We start from the raw sequence: 15482 nt of genomic DNA, 5'->3' as shown, positions 1-15482 counted from the left end.
TGTGGCAGAGTGTGATGTCTAGAATGGTGACATGGTGGTAACTGGCAAATCAATCTCCCTTGGTTTCAGGAAGTAGTCTTGTGTTGAACCAAATAGTGTGTGGATTATTGTGCACACTTCTGAATCATTTGACACAATAGGTGCATGCCTGGATGAATCCACGAGGTGCCAAGTCATATTGCCATTTCAGAACCTAGAAAAAAAGTGTTCTGAGGTTGATTAGGTCAGTCATAGTTTTGACCAAATTTAGCTTACATGTCTATGTGTATTTTGGGAATAGAGGTACAAATTCCCCTCATTTTGTAAAGTGGGTTCTCCTTAGTTGCCATGCAAAAATCAAGTAGAACCGATGACATCATTGGGGAAAGGGTAAAACGCCAAGTGATGTTACAATGTGTGTGGCATATGTGGAGTCCACAGTCTGTACCAATGATGCCTGTCAGGAAGGAGGTACGAAATGAACACGAGGAGGAGAATTGGAGAGATGTTGTTTTGAAGATGAAAAGGAAAATTGTTTGCATTTGTTCGCATATTTTGGCTGATGCAACATTAATGCATGTGTAATTGTTATTTTCAGTTTTCCCTGACGAAGGGCCCTAAGGGCCCGAAATGCATTGGATTTTGATAAAACTGCTACAGATGAATTTGGCTGTAGGCGTGTTCTTGAAGAGAGGTTTGGATGGCCCAGCAGGAGCATTGGAAATTTGGGAAATGGCTTTTTCCTTGCATGAGGAGCATAATTAATTCAAGTGAAGGTGTGGATTATTAATGGTGAAAAATAATGGTTTGTAAAACTGAAAAGAGGAATGCGTGAGTGAAGAAATATAACATTGCAATTGCAATTTTGAAAATAGCTGTGCCAATGGTTAGGGGCAGAAAGGTGTCCCAATATATGTTGTTGTTTAGTTTCACACATGCTGTTTGGGCTGGGCACAACGACATTGAGCACACAATGGTAAAAAGTGGAAGACATAAAAAAAATATGGAGAAACTTGTGGTCAAAGCATATGATGTTTATGCACAAATGCCCTTCCCATAAAGCAAAGGAACATTTTGTATTACGGTTGTTTTTCTCATGCAAGGCGGAACATCGTAGTTCAAGCAGCAAGTTTATTTTTGGACTCAGAGGAATATGAACATTGCAACAATGAAGCACTGGATAAAGAACAATTTTAATACATCGCCAGCGTTTATGAAAACGTTTAGAGTTGCATGAACACGTTTTATAATTCAGTACTTGTTGAGGTGTAATGCATTATGGGAGTATAGTGTTTACAGGGGAGCGCAAGAGTTTCCAGTGACACAGGTGCTAATTACGCGGAGAAGAGGGGGATGACTGCCTGCAAGGAGGGGCTCAAGTGCAGCTCAAAGCCAGGAGGGTGACAGGGAGAGGAGAAACTTCATTTGGGATGGAGCGAGGAGGATGATTGCTTCTTAGCAGGTATGAAATGAAATCGAGGAGCAAAATTGGAGAGATGTTGTTGTGAAGATGAAAAGGAAAGGATGCTTACATTGGCAGGCTGGGGCGCAGGAGTGAAAGGTTGGGAAGCATGACATGAGAAGGAGAGGAGAACTCGGGAGGGCCACGTTTATATGACAGGGAAAGTAGGAAAGAGTAGATCGAGGTTGCAGGCAGTCATGGTTAAGGTTTAGTAATGAGTTACCGAGTGAGAGGAAGCAATTAGGTTCCTTTAAAAAGTGGGGCTTGAGTATGTCAGAATCAATAGGGGGAGTGCATAGAATGCAGAGGGCCGGACTGGCCGTAGTGGGCACCGGGCAATCCCCCAGGGCGCCGCATGGGTGGGGGCCGGTTTGGTGCCCCTGGGGGCCGTTTTTGTTACAGGGTCGTTTATGCAGCATAGCTGCAAAATCGGCCCTGTAACAAAATCGGCTGAAAACCGGCCCCGGCAAAGAGCTCGCGGCACCTCCAACCCCCCCCCCCCCCCCAGTGGGGAGGGGGGGGGGGGCGGCCGAGCACTTATCCCAGGGCTGGTTTTGGTTCCCAGTCCGGCCCTGAGAATGCATTCTAAGTTTTACGATTCTTTGAGACTAAGAACAGAGGGCAACTTTAACCACGAGATTTTTTGCATTTGTTCGCATATATTGGCTGATGTAACATTAAAGCATGTGTAATTGTTATTTTCAGTTTTCTCTGACGAAGGGCCCCAGAATCCCGAAATGCATTGTATTTTAATAAAACTGCTATGGATGAATTTGGCTCTAGTCGTGTTCTTTAAGAGAGGTTTGGATGGCCCAGCAGGAGCATTGGAAATTTAGGAAATGGCTTTTTCCTAGCATGAGGAGCATAATTAATTCAAATGAAATTTGTAAAATGGAAAACAGGAATGTATAAAGAAAAAAAACATTGCAATTGCAATTTTGAAAATAGCTGTGCCAATGGTTAGGGGCAGAAAGGTGTACCAATATATGTTGTTGTCGGGAAGGAATGACAAGTCCAATGATAGAAGCTATGATGGGGAGATTCCAATAATAGAAGCTAGGATGGAGAGCAGGCCATGATGGTCTATGGAATCAAACATCCCCAAATGATGAATAAAAGCTGGTAGACAAGGGTCTTCTTTTCCTGCAGTTCTCTGAGCTACACTTACCTCTTAAATAAGTTAGCCTTGCTTATGTTGCAGAAGTGGCCCGTGATCTTAGAGCTGTGGAAGTCAGAAGATGGAAGTAACTGAGTGGGCGTGACGCTGCACCAAAGCAGCGAGGTCACGAGGGACGTGGCAGTAGCAGCAGTCTCGTAGCACTTCTTGTCGCCTGAGAAATTGGTGTAGCTCAGAGTTCACAAAAGAAACAGAATGTGGATGAGTGCGGAGCAAAAGGATAAGTGTACGTAGGGCCAGTAGAGGCAACAGGGTCGGCAGCGGTGCAGGGGGACCAAAACAGGAGGCAACAAGAATTCATCTTAGCACGGTGCTACAGTGCCAGCAGCAGGTGCAGGTAAGGCCTTAGGGTCACACGCCACCGCTGTTTGGTGCAGAGGCAGCCAGTGCATTGTAACTAACACAGGCATCTGGTTCCGTTTTGGATTGTGTTTTGGTACTGGCTCCACACCACTCCATATTGCACTGCACTGGCCCTGGCACCCACCCATATAGTTATGGGGTAACCACGCCAAGCCTTTTACCAGACGCTTGGGATATTAGTGCCTTGCAGCTCAGACCTCTTGCGATTACTCCAGAGACCAATGCTGTACTCGGGCATATAAGGTCATAATGCAGGTCCTTCCGGAGCGCCGCAGTCAGCAGCCGCCGGTATAACACTATCATTATTCAGCACTAACTACACGCGCACTATGAAGTCTGGGAAAAACAGGGGCCCTCCCCCAATGACTTGACAAAAATGCATCCCCATATTGAGAGAGCAAAAGCCATATTAACTGCAATCAAAACATCGGTATCCGCAGAATCAGGGTGCATAAATCCTTCATCCCAATTACCGTCTAAGAACACAAGCGAGGGTTGGAATTCCTTAGATGGACAATTTACCTTACAGCAAAGACACTGTAAAAACACAAACTCAGGATACAACAGGGAAGTATCCATTGGCCACCTAGCCAACTTTATCTGGACAAATGAATGGGAGACAACCCAGCACTGCCAACTACACCACTCAGAGTGCATGTTCAAAGTGATGCAAGCCTGTTTAGAGCTAACTTCAATTTAGTGCATAAGTAGAGATAACAGGACATGCCTCCCCCCCCAGTCTCATCCACCAGGGACAAGTGCCAGTCTGGTGACACTCCTGTATCCAGAATGTCAAACAAGAGGGAACCTCGACATACTGGACCTAGGTAATATCCTCTGTCTTCTTAGCCAAATCCCAGAAAAAAGCTGCCACGAGTCTCGGGACATTGCTTCAGAGGAGTTCATTGCACCCAAACCAGGGCGGTCCAAAAAAATCTACGGTCTCCTCAATGTCAATCGAAGTACCGAAGAAGGTTCTGGCAATAGTTAAGGTCCTTAAAGGATAGAGAATAGATGTGACACCCTTCAGAGGGCTGGCTTACCCCCAGCCTCAAGCAATTGAATTCAGTCCTAAGGGGTGCCATTAGGATGCCCCAAGGAAAATCCAAGATCCAGAACTGCTATTATCCCAGCGATAAAAAAGCCACATGAATGCCCATGACTGAAACGGGGTCTAAGGAACACTGGACAAACCCAGCACTCAGCAATGAACTGCACCTGAGGGCAAAACCGTTCCTCCAGAAACAGTATATCTGCAGATATGTTCTAGGAACATCAACGGCGTATTAGGAAAAATAGACAATTGTGAGATGCTGGAATATTTAAAATCGTTTCATGTGATCATGTTACAGGAAGCCTGGGCCGAAGTTCCACCAACTATACAAGGCTTTCTGTACCAACTAGCCTGTCTAATGAGGGTTGTTAGCCTGAAAACTGGTACCAGGATCCTTGTTCCCTGTCCATGGAAGACATGGCTTGGCAGTTCGGGCTGGACTGTTCCCATGAGGCACAGGGTCCACACTGATTTGCATATAGCTGTGTCTGAACTGGGGTAACAAACTAAGCTAAAGAATGATGATGGATTCAACCCAGATCTGTGACTGGGTTGAGTGTCTGAAAAGTTTCAGCGCTCCGCCCATCATGTCCTTGTGTTTGCTTTGTTTGCCCTAAGTTGGCAGGGTATGCTCAGATGTAAGCCTCTTTGCGCACTTTGCCACTTGATTCAAGCTAGTCTGGCTGATGATGGCTGTTAGCACAAAACTGGTCCCATGATGCTTGTTTCTGGTCCAGGGAAGACATGGCTTGGCAGTTTGGACTGGACTGTTCCCGTGAGGCACAGGGTCAAACCTGAATGGCATATAGCTGTGTATGAACTGGGGTGGCGAAGTGAGTTAAAGAAAGATGATGGATTCAACCCTGATCTGTGACTGAGGGTGAGTGTCTGAAAAGTTTCAGCACTCCGTCCATCATCTCCTTGTGTATGCTTTCTGTCCTAGCAACAAAGGAATCATCCTACGGCCGTTGCAGTGAAGGATTGGCGTTATACATATCTGATGCACTAATGCCTTCAACTAGGGTACGAGCTTGATCTCCCTGGCATTCATAAATATATACATACCAAACAAAACAAAGACTAAACATTCAGTCTTTGAGCATCTGAAAACCGAAATCAGTGAACTCCTGGAAGGGCTGTATTTCACAGAAATGATTCTCTCAGGTGATTTTAATATGAACCTACTTGGCCTGTCGCAAGAGGATGAGACACCTTCAGCCCAGACTGCATAATGGACAATTCCAGCCCAGAGTCAATCTCACTCCTTCAAGGTAAATAAAAAAGGAAAAGAGCTAATCAATGAATTAGATCATCTAACAACCCTAGACTTTACAGTACTTCCAGTTTCCTTTTTAGGTCTCGCCCTGCGATTGCAGGCCAAAGGCCTGCTGTCGCAGAGCGAGACTATTGTTATCATTCCGGCTTTCAAGGACTCAAAGGGAGCCGGAGAGGACAACAGACTGTCACGCGCACGCAGCAGCAGCAGCAGCAGCCTGCCGGGATCAGGTCGCGCGCATCAACAGGCTCTTCACAACACATGCACAACACACATACAGCCCCCCCACGCATACACACACACATACATACATACATACAGAACCCCCCCCGCATACACACACGCACGCACGCACACACATACACAGAGAACCCCCGGCGCTTACACACACATCCCTTACCTCGTCTCGGCGTCTTCGCGCTCCCTTGCCCCCGCTCCTCTGGTGCGCGCGCACCACTAGTTTCGATTCCCGCGTCGGCTCCTCAGCCAATCAGGAGGCAGTACTCCTTTTAGACATGCTCCCTCTCTGGTCCGCTATCATTTCTAACTGCAGGGTGCGTCGTGGCCCCAGCAAAAACGGCAGCATGGGCCAATCACCTTTTTTCAAAACGTGACTGATATGCATCCCAGGGGTCTCTAACCTTTTCAGTAATGAGAGCTTCTTATGGCTAATGAAAATCATTCCAAGCTACTAATAATACCGCTGTAATTTTCGACGTAGACCCCAAGCGCCCAGATATGTCGAGAGGTGCTGCTCTCTATAAATTAATGTTTCACCTATTGGTGTGCTCAATGTTTTTTTAAAGATGTTGCACAGCAGCATTAACCGTGCCATGGTGCTTTTTTCTATGCACATTTTCCATCGTGTACACTGGGTCTGCAGCGAGTAATCTTTATCCCTCCTCCCGACAGGACCGTCGTGCCGTGATGCAAATGCGTGGAAGCCCCAGCACCGGTTTGCGCGCCTCGATGAGTCATGCCGGCTCCCTACGTGCTCAATTACTCTCCCCCAGGGACGGGCAGAGAGCAGTGGAAGACGCAGGCAAATGCACAGTACTGCACGTCCGTGCCGAGGCACTGGACTCGAACAAGGAAAAACACCAAAGCTGCCACGCCTCAGTTATTTCACGCTACACAGCTGCAACACAAACATATACATTGAAATGCCCTTAATATATTTTGCATTTTTGATGACAAAATGCCGGAAGTACTACCCGTGATCATTATTTGTTATGAAACCTAGCCGATGCTTGGCTAAACTTAGCGTTTAGAAGAAAATAGTAACTCAGAAAATGTAATTTGGAATTATGCCTTTGTTACAGAATTTACCTTGCAATTATCTACGATGCTCAATATGTTGTCTTTTGTAATGTGAATGCACATAAATGCACGCAGTAAACAGACACACGTTATCATGAAGTCTAGCAAAAATGCAGTCATCCGTGCACACAGTGCAGCAGAGATACAGCCAACAATGAACACAGCCAGGTATCCACCACACAGGGCACCAGAAGGTAAAGGGTTATGGACACAAGCTGAGCATCAGATGATTCATAGTGGAGTGCACAAGGTGATGTACAAGATGATGTGCATCAGGTGGTTCATGGCATGACAATATTACTCATGCATCTAAGGGACCCATCCGGCTGATATGTGACAGGGGAGTTCTGGCTGATGCACCTCATGAGAGCTCTGGGTACGTGCATCGGGGAACACTGGGTGTTGAATACGAGATGCGAACTGGGTGATGTGCAGTTAAGAAGTGCAGGAATGTGTGCATTATATGGAAACATGCTGATACGCAACATGGAACCAGGGTACAATGGTTTCACATGGTGTTGTGCAACAGGCGAGACACATTAATGTGCAATTGTTGGCAAATGGTGATGTCACACTGGATCAGGGTGTCCCTCATCAGGCATGAGCAGGTCATCCAGTCCTACTTTGTCTCTGTGTTTTAAGACTGGTAGTGTTATTCTCAAAAAACAAATTCTGAACTACTGCGGCCTAGCCCTGCATCTAACCCCCTGCAGGCAGCCTCCCCCACGCCAAGTTTCACACAGCCTTTCTACTATTAACGGCGAGGGGTTGGCTGCTTGCACCCCACCCCCCACGGACAGCCAGTCCCCCGGCAGTAGACAGCATGGGGTTGGGCTACAGGCAGCCAATGCATCACCACATATGGCTGCAGGCAATCAATCCCTTGGCATGCATGGTCTTTGGTCGTGTGCAGCGTGAGGTTGGCTGCAGAGCCTGACCTGCGCTCATCTCCCCTTCCGGGCACAGCCTTGGGCCATGAGCGGCATGTGATTGGTTACAGGCAGCCAATGCCTCAGATGGCTGAACCAACAAGCATTGGCATAGCCAATAGGTCTCGCCTTTGGGACCTTATAAGTGTTTAGCTATGCAACAGGTGATGTTGTTGCACCAAGGATATTATGCTGCATAACTAAATACTTATAAAGTCCCAAAAGCGAGACCTATTGGCTATGCCAATGCTTGTTCCATCTTGTGGACAGCTTCCAAGTAGCAACAAGAAAGGAAAAAGGCCATCTCCGGCAGGAATTGAGTCTTGCCATATGTTCTGCCTGTCATGTCCCTGTTAAAGCCACCCATAACTCCATATACACAGTCAACAACAGAAGAATAAAATGGTCAACCCATTCAGCACTCAATATCCTAGGGCTAGCAACATTATCATTAATTGCACATATAGCTGAAGGGGAATCTAATCAAATCACCTGGACCCACTTCACCAGACAATTTGTCGATCAACATGCCGTGCCAGTACCTGGCCCAGACAAGCTGCCCAGGAGGACAAAGACGATAACCTGCAACAAATTAAAAGTGCTTAAATGCATTGTCAATCGGGCCCTCAGAGCCCTTCAATAAACACCTACTGACCAATTTCTGACAGCTGGGGTGGTCAAAGCAAGAGAAGCTTACAGAAGGTACAGGTGGGACCTAAGGAAATAGGCGAATGACAACCTCTGGGTCAGGCTACTAAATGATATAAAATCAACCAGGTATGAAAGGTTTTGAAAAACTGTGACAGCCTAAATGTCCTTTCAGATTCTGTAACAACTGCAAACATCCAGGAATAGTGCTGGCATGACTGTCTGTCCAATTACATTGCACAGAACAACACCACATGTGAATTACCTAATGGTGCACCAACCTTCAGCAGTACAATATGTGGAAATCAATGGACAATTTCCAAAATCAAAAGTCATTACAGCGATTGAACCTTGCTGAAGCTGACACAATTGAAAAGCAAATCATGGAGGGCTGCAGTAAAGGAGTGCCAGAAACAAATGACTTCCCCACAGTTATCTTAAACGAGGACAAAGTCTTCTGGACAAAAAGCCTGGAGCCCAGTTTCCATAGCATTACAACAACTAACTGCATAACTGCCTCTTTGAAGGGCTCGATCCTCTTTCCAATATATATTTGAGGAGTCAAAGGGGCATATGTACAAGCCCCTATCACCACCACAACATCACTTTTTATGATGTTGTGGTGGCAATAGGCGCATTGCCTTATTTACAAGGCAGTGTTAAGTCACTTACAGTGGCTTAACTCTGCCTTGCAAATAAGGCCCCCTTTCATGCTATGGCTACCGTGAAACAGGGAAAAATGCATTATTGCTCCTCGTTTTTTTCTTTTTCCATGTTTGCTGTCTTCTGCAGCACCAATGGAAAAAACTAAATGCCTTGGATTGTTTATGTACAGAAAGGCCCCCCTTCCTGTACATAAACAATCTTAAACATAAAAAGGCCTTTTTGTGACTTCCATGTGTGCTACATTAAGCAACACACAGAGAAGTGAAAAAATGGCATTTAAAGACTGTTTATGTACAGTAAGAGGGACCTTCCTCCCCACAAACAATCTCTCCCCTGCATGCAGACACCATTTGTTAGAAATGAGTGTCTCTAGTTGGTAGAGATAGGTACCTTTGACCAAGTAGGGGCCCTTGCTTCTAGTCATGGAAAGGGGGATACAATCCTGAGTAACCCCAGCTCATCCACTTGACAGCTTGGCACGAGCAGAAATGCTTATCTCAGAGGCAGTGTGTAAAGCGTTTGTGAACACGTACAGTAATACAGTGAAAACACAACAATTGGATACTGTAGGAGAGCAGGATCTGCTTACCATGGTTACCCCCACTTTTTGCAGGTGTTTAACTGTTTTTCAACTTTAGTCTGACTGGGGCCCTGCTATCCAGAACCCCAGCCTAGCTGCTTCCTCTCTAATTTGATTGCATGTACATTAGGTACACTCCAGATTGGTCACTAGGTTACCCTTGTGAGTCCCTAGTATATGGTATACGAGGTACTCAGGGCATAGGTACCCCAGAGGCCTACCAGGGGCTGAAGCATGTATTATGCCACCCATGGGAAACCTTTCAAAATGGCACCACAGGTCTGCTACTGCAGCCTGGATAAGGTGGTGCATGCACCCCTTACTAAGATATAGGTAAACTATATCTACCTTCAATTACTGACACATATAAGCCTATCAGTCACTCCTATGGCAAGCCTTATCAATCATGAAGGCAGAGTGTTTGGCTTGATGTGAGAGGGTGCCCATGCATGAGCTGGACCCCTTTTGCAGCGTTCGGAGCCTATTCTCTGAGGCTGTTCTGTGATGCAGCCAGACCATACACTCTTAAGTGCATTATAACCTTGCGGTAAATGCTAACGTTGGTATGACTGCATGGAAACATGTCGTGTTTGGTGTCAAACACTTTGGAATCCTACCACCCGCCAGTCCTGCGGTGGGGGTAGAATTCAACTCTTCTAGAGGAAAAGACAGGTCACACTGCTCTAACCGGTAATAGAGCCCTTGCATCACAAAATGGATACTGCAGCCACAGACACGGGTCTGAAGCCTGCTGCTGGACGAAAATCCAAAAACAACAAGTGATGGACTGAATGTGGATCAATGTCACACACTCCCCCAGTCAAAAGATCTGGGCCCAAATCCATCGTTTTTTTGCACTCCACACCACCCTGGGTTAGACAATGGCGATATGCAAATCAGCTCTGACCCTGTTGCCCCATGGGAACAGTCCAGTCCGAACTACAAAAGCCATGTCCTTCCCAGAACGGAATCAAGCATCCGAGGACCGGACCGGTTTCGAGGTAACACCTCTCTTCAGCCCGGCTAGCTTGACTCCAAGTGGTGTGGAGTGCCTGGGACCCACGTCTGGGCATCCCCAGCGCACTTAGGGCGGCAATTGCAAAAACAACAAGTGATGGACTGAATGTGGATCAATGTCACACACTCCCCCAGTCAAAAGATCTGGGCCCAAATCCATCGTTTTTTTGCACTCCACACCACCCTGGGTTAGACAATGGCGATATGCAAATCAGCTCTGACCCTGTTGCCCCATGGGAACAGTCCAGTCCGAACTACAAAAGCCATGTCCTACCCAGAACGGAATCAAGCATCCGAGGACCGGACCGGTTTCGAGGTAACACCTCTCTTCAGCCCGGCTAGCTTGACTCCAAGTGGTGTGGAGTGCCTGGGACCCACGTCTGGGCATCCCCAGCGCACTTAGGGCGGCAATTGCAAAAACAACAAGTGATGGACTGAATGTGGATCAATGTCACACACTCCCCCAGTCAAAAGATCTGGGCCCAAATCCATCGTTTTTTTGCACTCCACACCACCCTGGGTTAGACAATGGCGATATGCAAATCAGCTCTGACCCTGTTGCCCCATGGGAACAGTCCAGTCCGAACTACAAAAGCCATGTCCTTCCCAGAACGGAATCAAGCATCCGAGGACCGGACCGGTTTCGAGGTAACACCTCTCTTCAGCCCGGCTAGCTTGACTCCAAGTGGTGTGGAGGGCCTGGGACCCACGTCTGGGCATCCCCAGCGCACTTAGGGCGGCAATTGCAAAAACAACAAGTGATGGACTGAATGTGGATCAATGTCACACACTCCCCCAGTCAAAAGATCTGGGCCCAAATCCATCGTTTTTTTGCACTCCACACCACCCTGGGTTAGACAATGGCGATATGCAAATCAGCTCTGACCCTGTTGCCCCATGGGAACAGTCCAGTCCGAACTACAAAAGCCATGTCCTTCCCAGAACGGAATCAAGCATCCGAGGACCGGACCGGTTTCGAGGTAACACCTCTCTTCAGCCCGGCTAGCTTGACTCCAAGTGGTGTGGAGTGCCTGGGACCCACGTCTGGGCATCCCCAGCGCACTTAGGGCGGCAATTGCAAAAACAACAAGTGATGGACTGAATGTGGATCAATGTCACACACTCCCCCAGTCAAAAGATCTGGGCCCAAATCCATCGTTTTTTTGCACTCCACACCACCCTGGGTTAGACAATGGCGATATGCAAATCAGCTCTGACCCTGTTGCCCCATGGGAACAGTCCAGTCCGAACTACAAAAGCCATGTCCTTCCCAGAATGGAATCAAGCATCCGAGGACCGGACCGGTTTCGAGGTAACACCTCTCTTCAGCCCGGCTAGCTTGACTCCAAGTGGTGTGGAGTGCCTGGGACCCACGTCTGGGCATCCCCAGCGCACTTAGGGCGGCAATTGCAAAAACAACAAGTGATGGACTGAATGTGGATCAATGTCACACACTCCCCCAGTCAAAAGATCTGGGCCCAAATCCATCGTTTTTTTGCACTCCACACCACCCTGGGTTAGACAATGGCGATATGCAAATCAGCTCTGACCCTGTTGCCCCATGGGAACAGTCCAGTCCGAACTACAAAAGCCATGTCCTTCCCAGAACGGAATCAAGCATCCGAGGACCGGACCGGTTTCGAGGTAACACCTCTCTTCAGCCCGGCTAGCTTGACTCCAAGTGGTGTGGAGTGCCTGGGACCCACGTCTGGGCATCCCCAGCGCACTTAGGGCGGCAATTGCAAAAACAACAAGTGATGGACTGAATGTGGATCAATGTCACACACTCCCCCAGTCAAAAGATCTGGGCCCAAATCCATCGTTTTTTTGCACTCCACACCACCCTGGGTTAGACAATGGCGATATGCAAATCAGCTCTGACCCTGTTGCCCCATGGGAACAGTCCATTCCGAACTACAAAAGCCATGTCCTTCCCAGAACGGAATCAAGCATCCGAGGACCGGACCGGTTTCGAGGTAACACCTCTCTTCAGCCCGGCTAGCTTGACTCCAAGTGGTGTGGAGTGCCTGGGACCCACGTCTGGGCATCCCCAGCGCACTTAGGGCGGCAATTGCAAAAACAACAAGTGATGGACTGAATGTGGATCAATGTCACACACTCCCCCAGTCAAAAGATCTGGGCCCAAATCCATCGTTTTTTTGCACTCCACACCACCCTGGGTTAGACAATGGCGATATGCAAATCAGCTCTGACCCTGTTGCCCCATGGGAACAGTCCAGTCCGAACTACAAAAGCCATGTCCTTCCCAGAACGGAATCAAGCATCCAAGGACCGGACCGGTTTCGAGGTAACACCTCTCTTCAGCCCGGCTAGCTTGACTCCAAGTGGTGTGGAGTGCCTGGGACCCACGTCTGGGCATCCCCAGCGCACTTAGGGCGGCAATTGCAAAAACAACAAGTGATGGACTGAATGTGGATCAATGTCACACACTCCCCCAGTCAAAAGATCTGGGCCCACATCCATCGTTTTTTTGCACTCCACACCACCCTGGGTTAGACAATGGCGATATGCAAATCAGCTCTGACCCTGTTGCCCCATGGGAACAGTCCAGTCCGAACTACAAAAGCCATGTCCTTCCCAGAACGGAATCAAGCATCCGAGGACCGGACCGGTTTCGAGGTAACACCTCTCTTCAGCCCGGCTAGCTTGACTCCAAGTGGTGTGGAGTGCCTGGGACCCACGTCTGGGCATCCCCAGCGCACTTAGGGCGGCAATTGCAAAAACAACAAGTGATGGACTGAATGTGGATCAATGTCACACACTCCCCCAGTCAACGAAAAAGTGGACGAAAATCCGGCAGGCTTGCAGCACTGGTTGTGCCACCCACAGAAGCAGTCTGTAAAGTGTGTCCCAGGGCTGCCATTGCAGAGCCTGTGTGCAGTCTGGTACTGCCCTGCTGACTGGGCTAGTGCACACATTTGCCAGTCCCTAAACCTTCCCCTTTTCTCCATATTAGTCACCCCTAAGGTAGGCCCAAAGGCAGGGTGCATTGTAGGTAAAAGGTAGGACAAGCCCTGATGTGTGTGGCATGTTCTAATAGTGAATTACAGCCATTTTCGGTTTTTACTATTGCAAGGTTAGTTGTTCTCATAGGCCAGAATGGGCAGTTTGATTATAACATCTTATAATCCTAACTGACTCAGGGAACTAGGTAGAAATGCGAGTTTAGTATGCCAGAACTCAGAATGATAAAATACATCTTTTAGTGAAGTTGGTTTTAACATTCTGTGTTTGAAAATACCACTTTTAGAAAGTAGGTGTTTTCTTGTCAAACCATCCAAGGCTGCATCTGCTAGGTTGTGTATTCCTTGTCTGGAGTTTGAGTGACAGGGGTTGGGGGATTCTAGGAGACAGGGTGAGTCAGCACAGGGCTGAATAGAGAGATCTGCATGTAGATGGGTGGGAGGAATGACACCTGGGACCTGAATAGGGCTGTGCCTTCCCTCAACAATGCTGGCTCCACCTCCTGTGGTGTGTCTGATGTCCCTTGCTTGCACTGTGAAAGGAAAGTAGGAGTCTTGTCAACAAAGTGCTCCAGGACTGATCAGAACTGGTTTGGACTAGGCAAAGGCCTCTCTGCCTTCAGAGAACAAAAAGAAAATAAGGATAAAAGGGGGGACCCAGACTCCAGAACTTTAGATCACTTTTGGGAAACAAGAAGAACCTTTGCTGAGGAGAGGAACCAGAGAAACTGAGGAAGAGACTATCTCGAAGCTGAGTGCTGTTTGGGGGATTGGCCTACAGTGGTTGCCTGACTGCCAAAGAAAGGAGAAAGGACTTTGCGCTACTTTCAAATCAACTTGTAAAGGATCTCAAAGGGCTTGAGATAGAGCTTGCCCCCTGTTGACGTCTCAGGGACAACAGACTTCACCAACCAGCTCCCCTGCCTTCCCTTGCTGGGAATTGAAGTAACTGCTGTTGAGCTGGGCCTTCTGAGAGACTGATTGTTGCTGGGAGGAGGAAGCACGACTCAAGACGAAGAAGCTTGTTGCCGCCGCAGCCGTGGTCATCGCATCACCGGAGAAGAGTGTCGCCATCACAGCAGACGCCGTCGCATCACTGGAGAAGTGTGCCGCCACTGCCGCTGTCGCCATCGCATCACCCACAGCGCCTTGCATCACTGGAGAAGAGTGTCGCCATTGCAGATCTCTGTACTGGGGTGAATGTATGACAATGTTCTGCATTCTGTCCATCACCTGTTGTTTTTGCCTTTGTCGCCCCGAGTGGGATGGGTATGCTCAGACGTGAGTCCCATGCTCTCCACACCACTGGAGTCAAGCTATCCAGGCTGATGACGGCTGATAGCCAGAAACTGGTCCTTGGATGCTTGATTCCGGTCCAGGAAAGACATGGCTTGGCAGTTCGGGCTGCACTGTTCCCATGAGGCACAGGGTCAAGGCTGATTTGCATATGGCCATGTCTGACCTGGGGTGGTGTGGAGTGCAAAAACACGATGGATTTAGGCCCAGATCTCTGTACTGGGGTGAATGTATGACAATGTTCTGCATTCTGTCCATCACCTGTTGTTTTTGCCTTTGTCGCCCCGAGTAGGATGGGTATGCTCAGACGTGAGTCCCATGCTCTCCACACCACTGGAGTCAAGCTATCCAGGCTGATGACGGCTGATAGCCAGAAACCGGGCCTTGGATGCTTGATTACGGTCCAGGAAAGACATGGCTTGGCAGTTCGGGCTGAACTGTTCCCATGAGGCACAGGGTCAAGGCTGATTTGCATATGGCCATGTCTGACCTGGGGTGGTGTGGAGTGTAAAAAAACGATGGATTTAGGCCCAGATCTCTGTACTGGGGTGAATGTATGACAATGTTCTGCATTCTGTCCATCACCTGTTGTTTTTGCCTTTGTCGCCCCGAGTGGGATGGGTATTCTCAGACGTGAGTCCCATGCTCTCCACACCACTGGAGTCAAGCTATCCAGGCTGATGACAGCTGATAGCCAGAAACCGGTCTTTGGATGCTTGATTCCGGTCCAG

The sequence above is a fragment of the Lissotriton helveticus genome, chromosome 7, assembly GCF_964261635.1.
Source record: "Lissotriton helveticus chromosome 7, aLisHel1.1, whole genome shotgun sequence".
Taxonomy (NCBI): domain Eukaryota; kingdom Metazoa; phylum Chordata; class Amphibia; order Caudata; family Salamandridae; genus Lissotriton; species Lissotriton helveticus.
The sequence above is the reverse complement of the archived record's forward strand: the minus strand, read 5'-3'. Positions refer to the sequence as shown.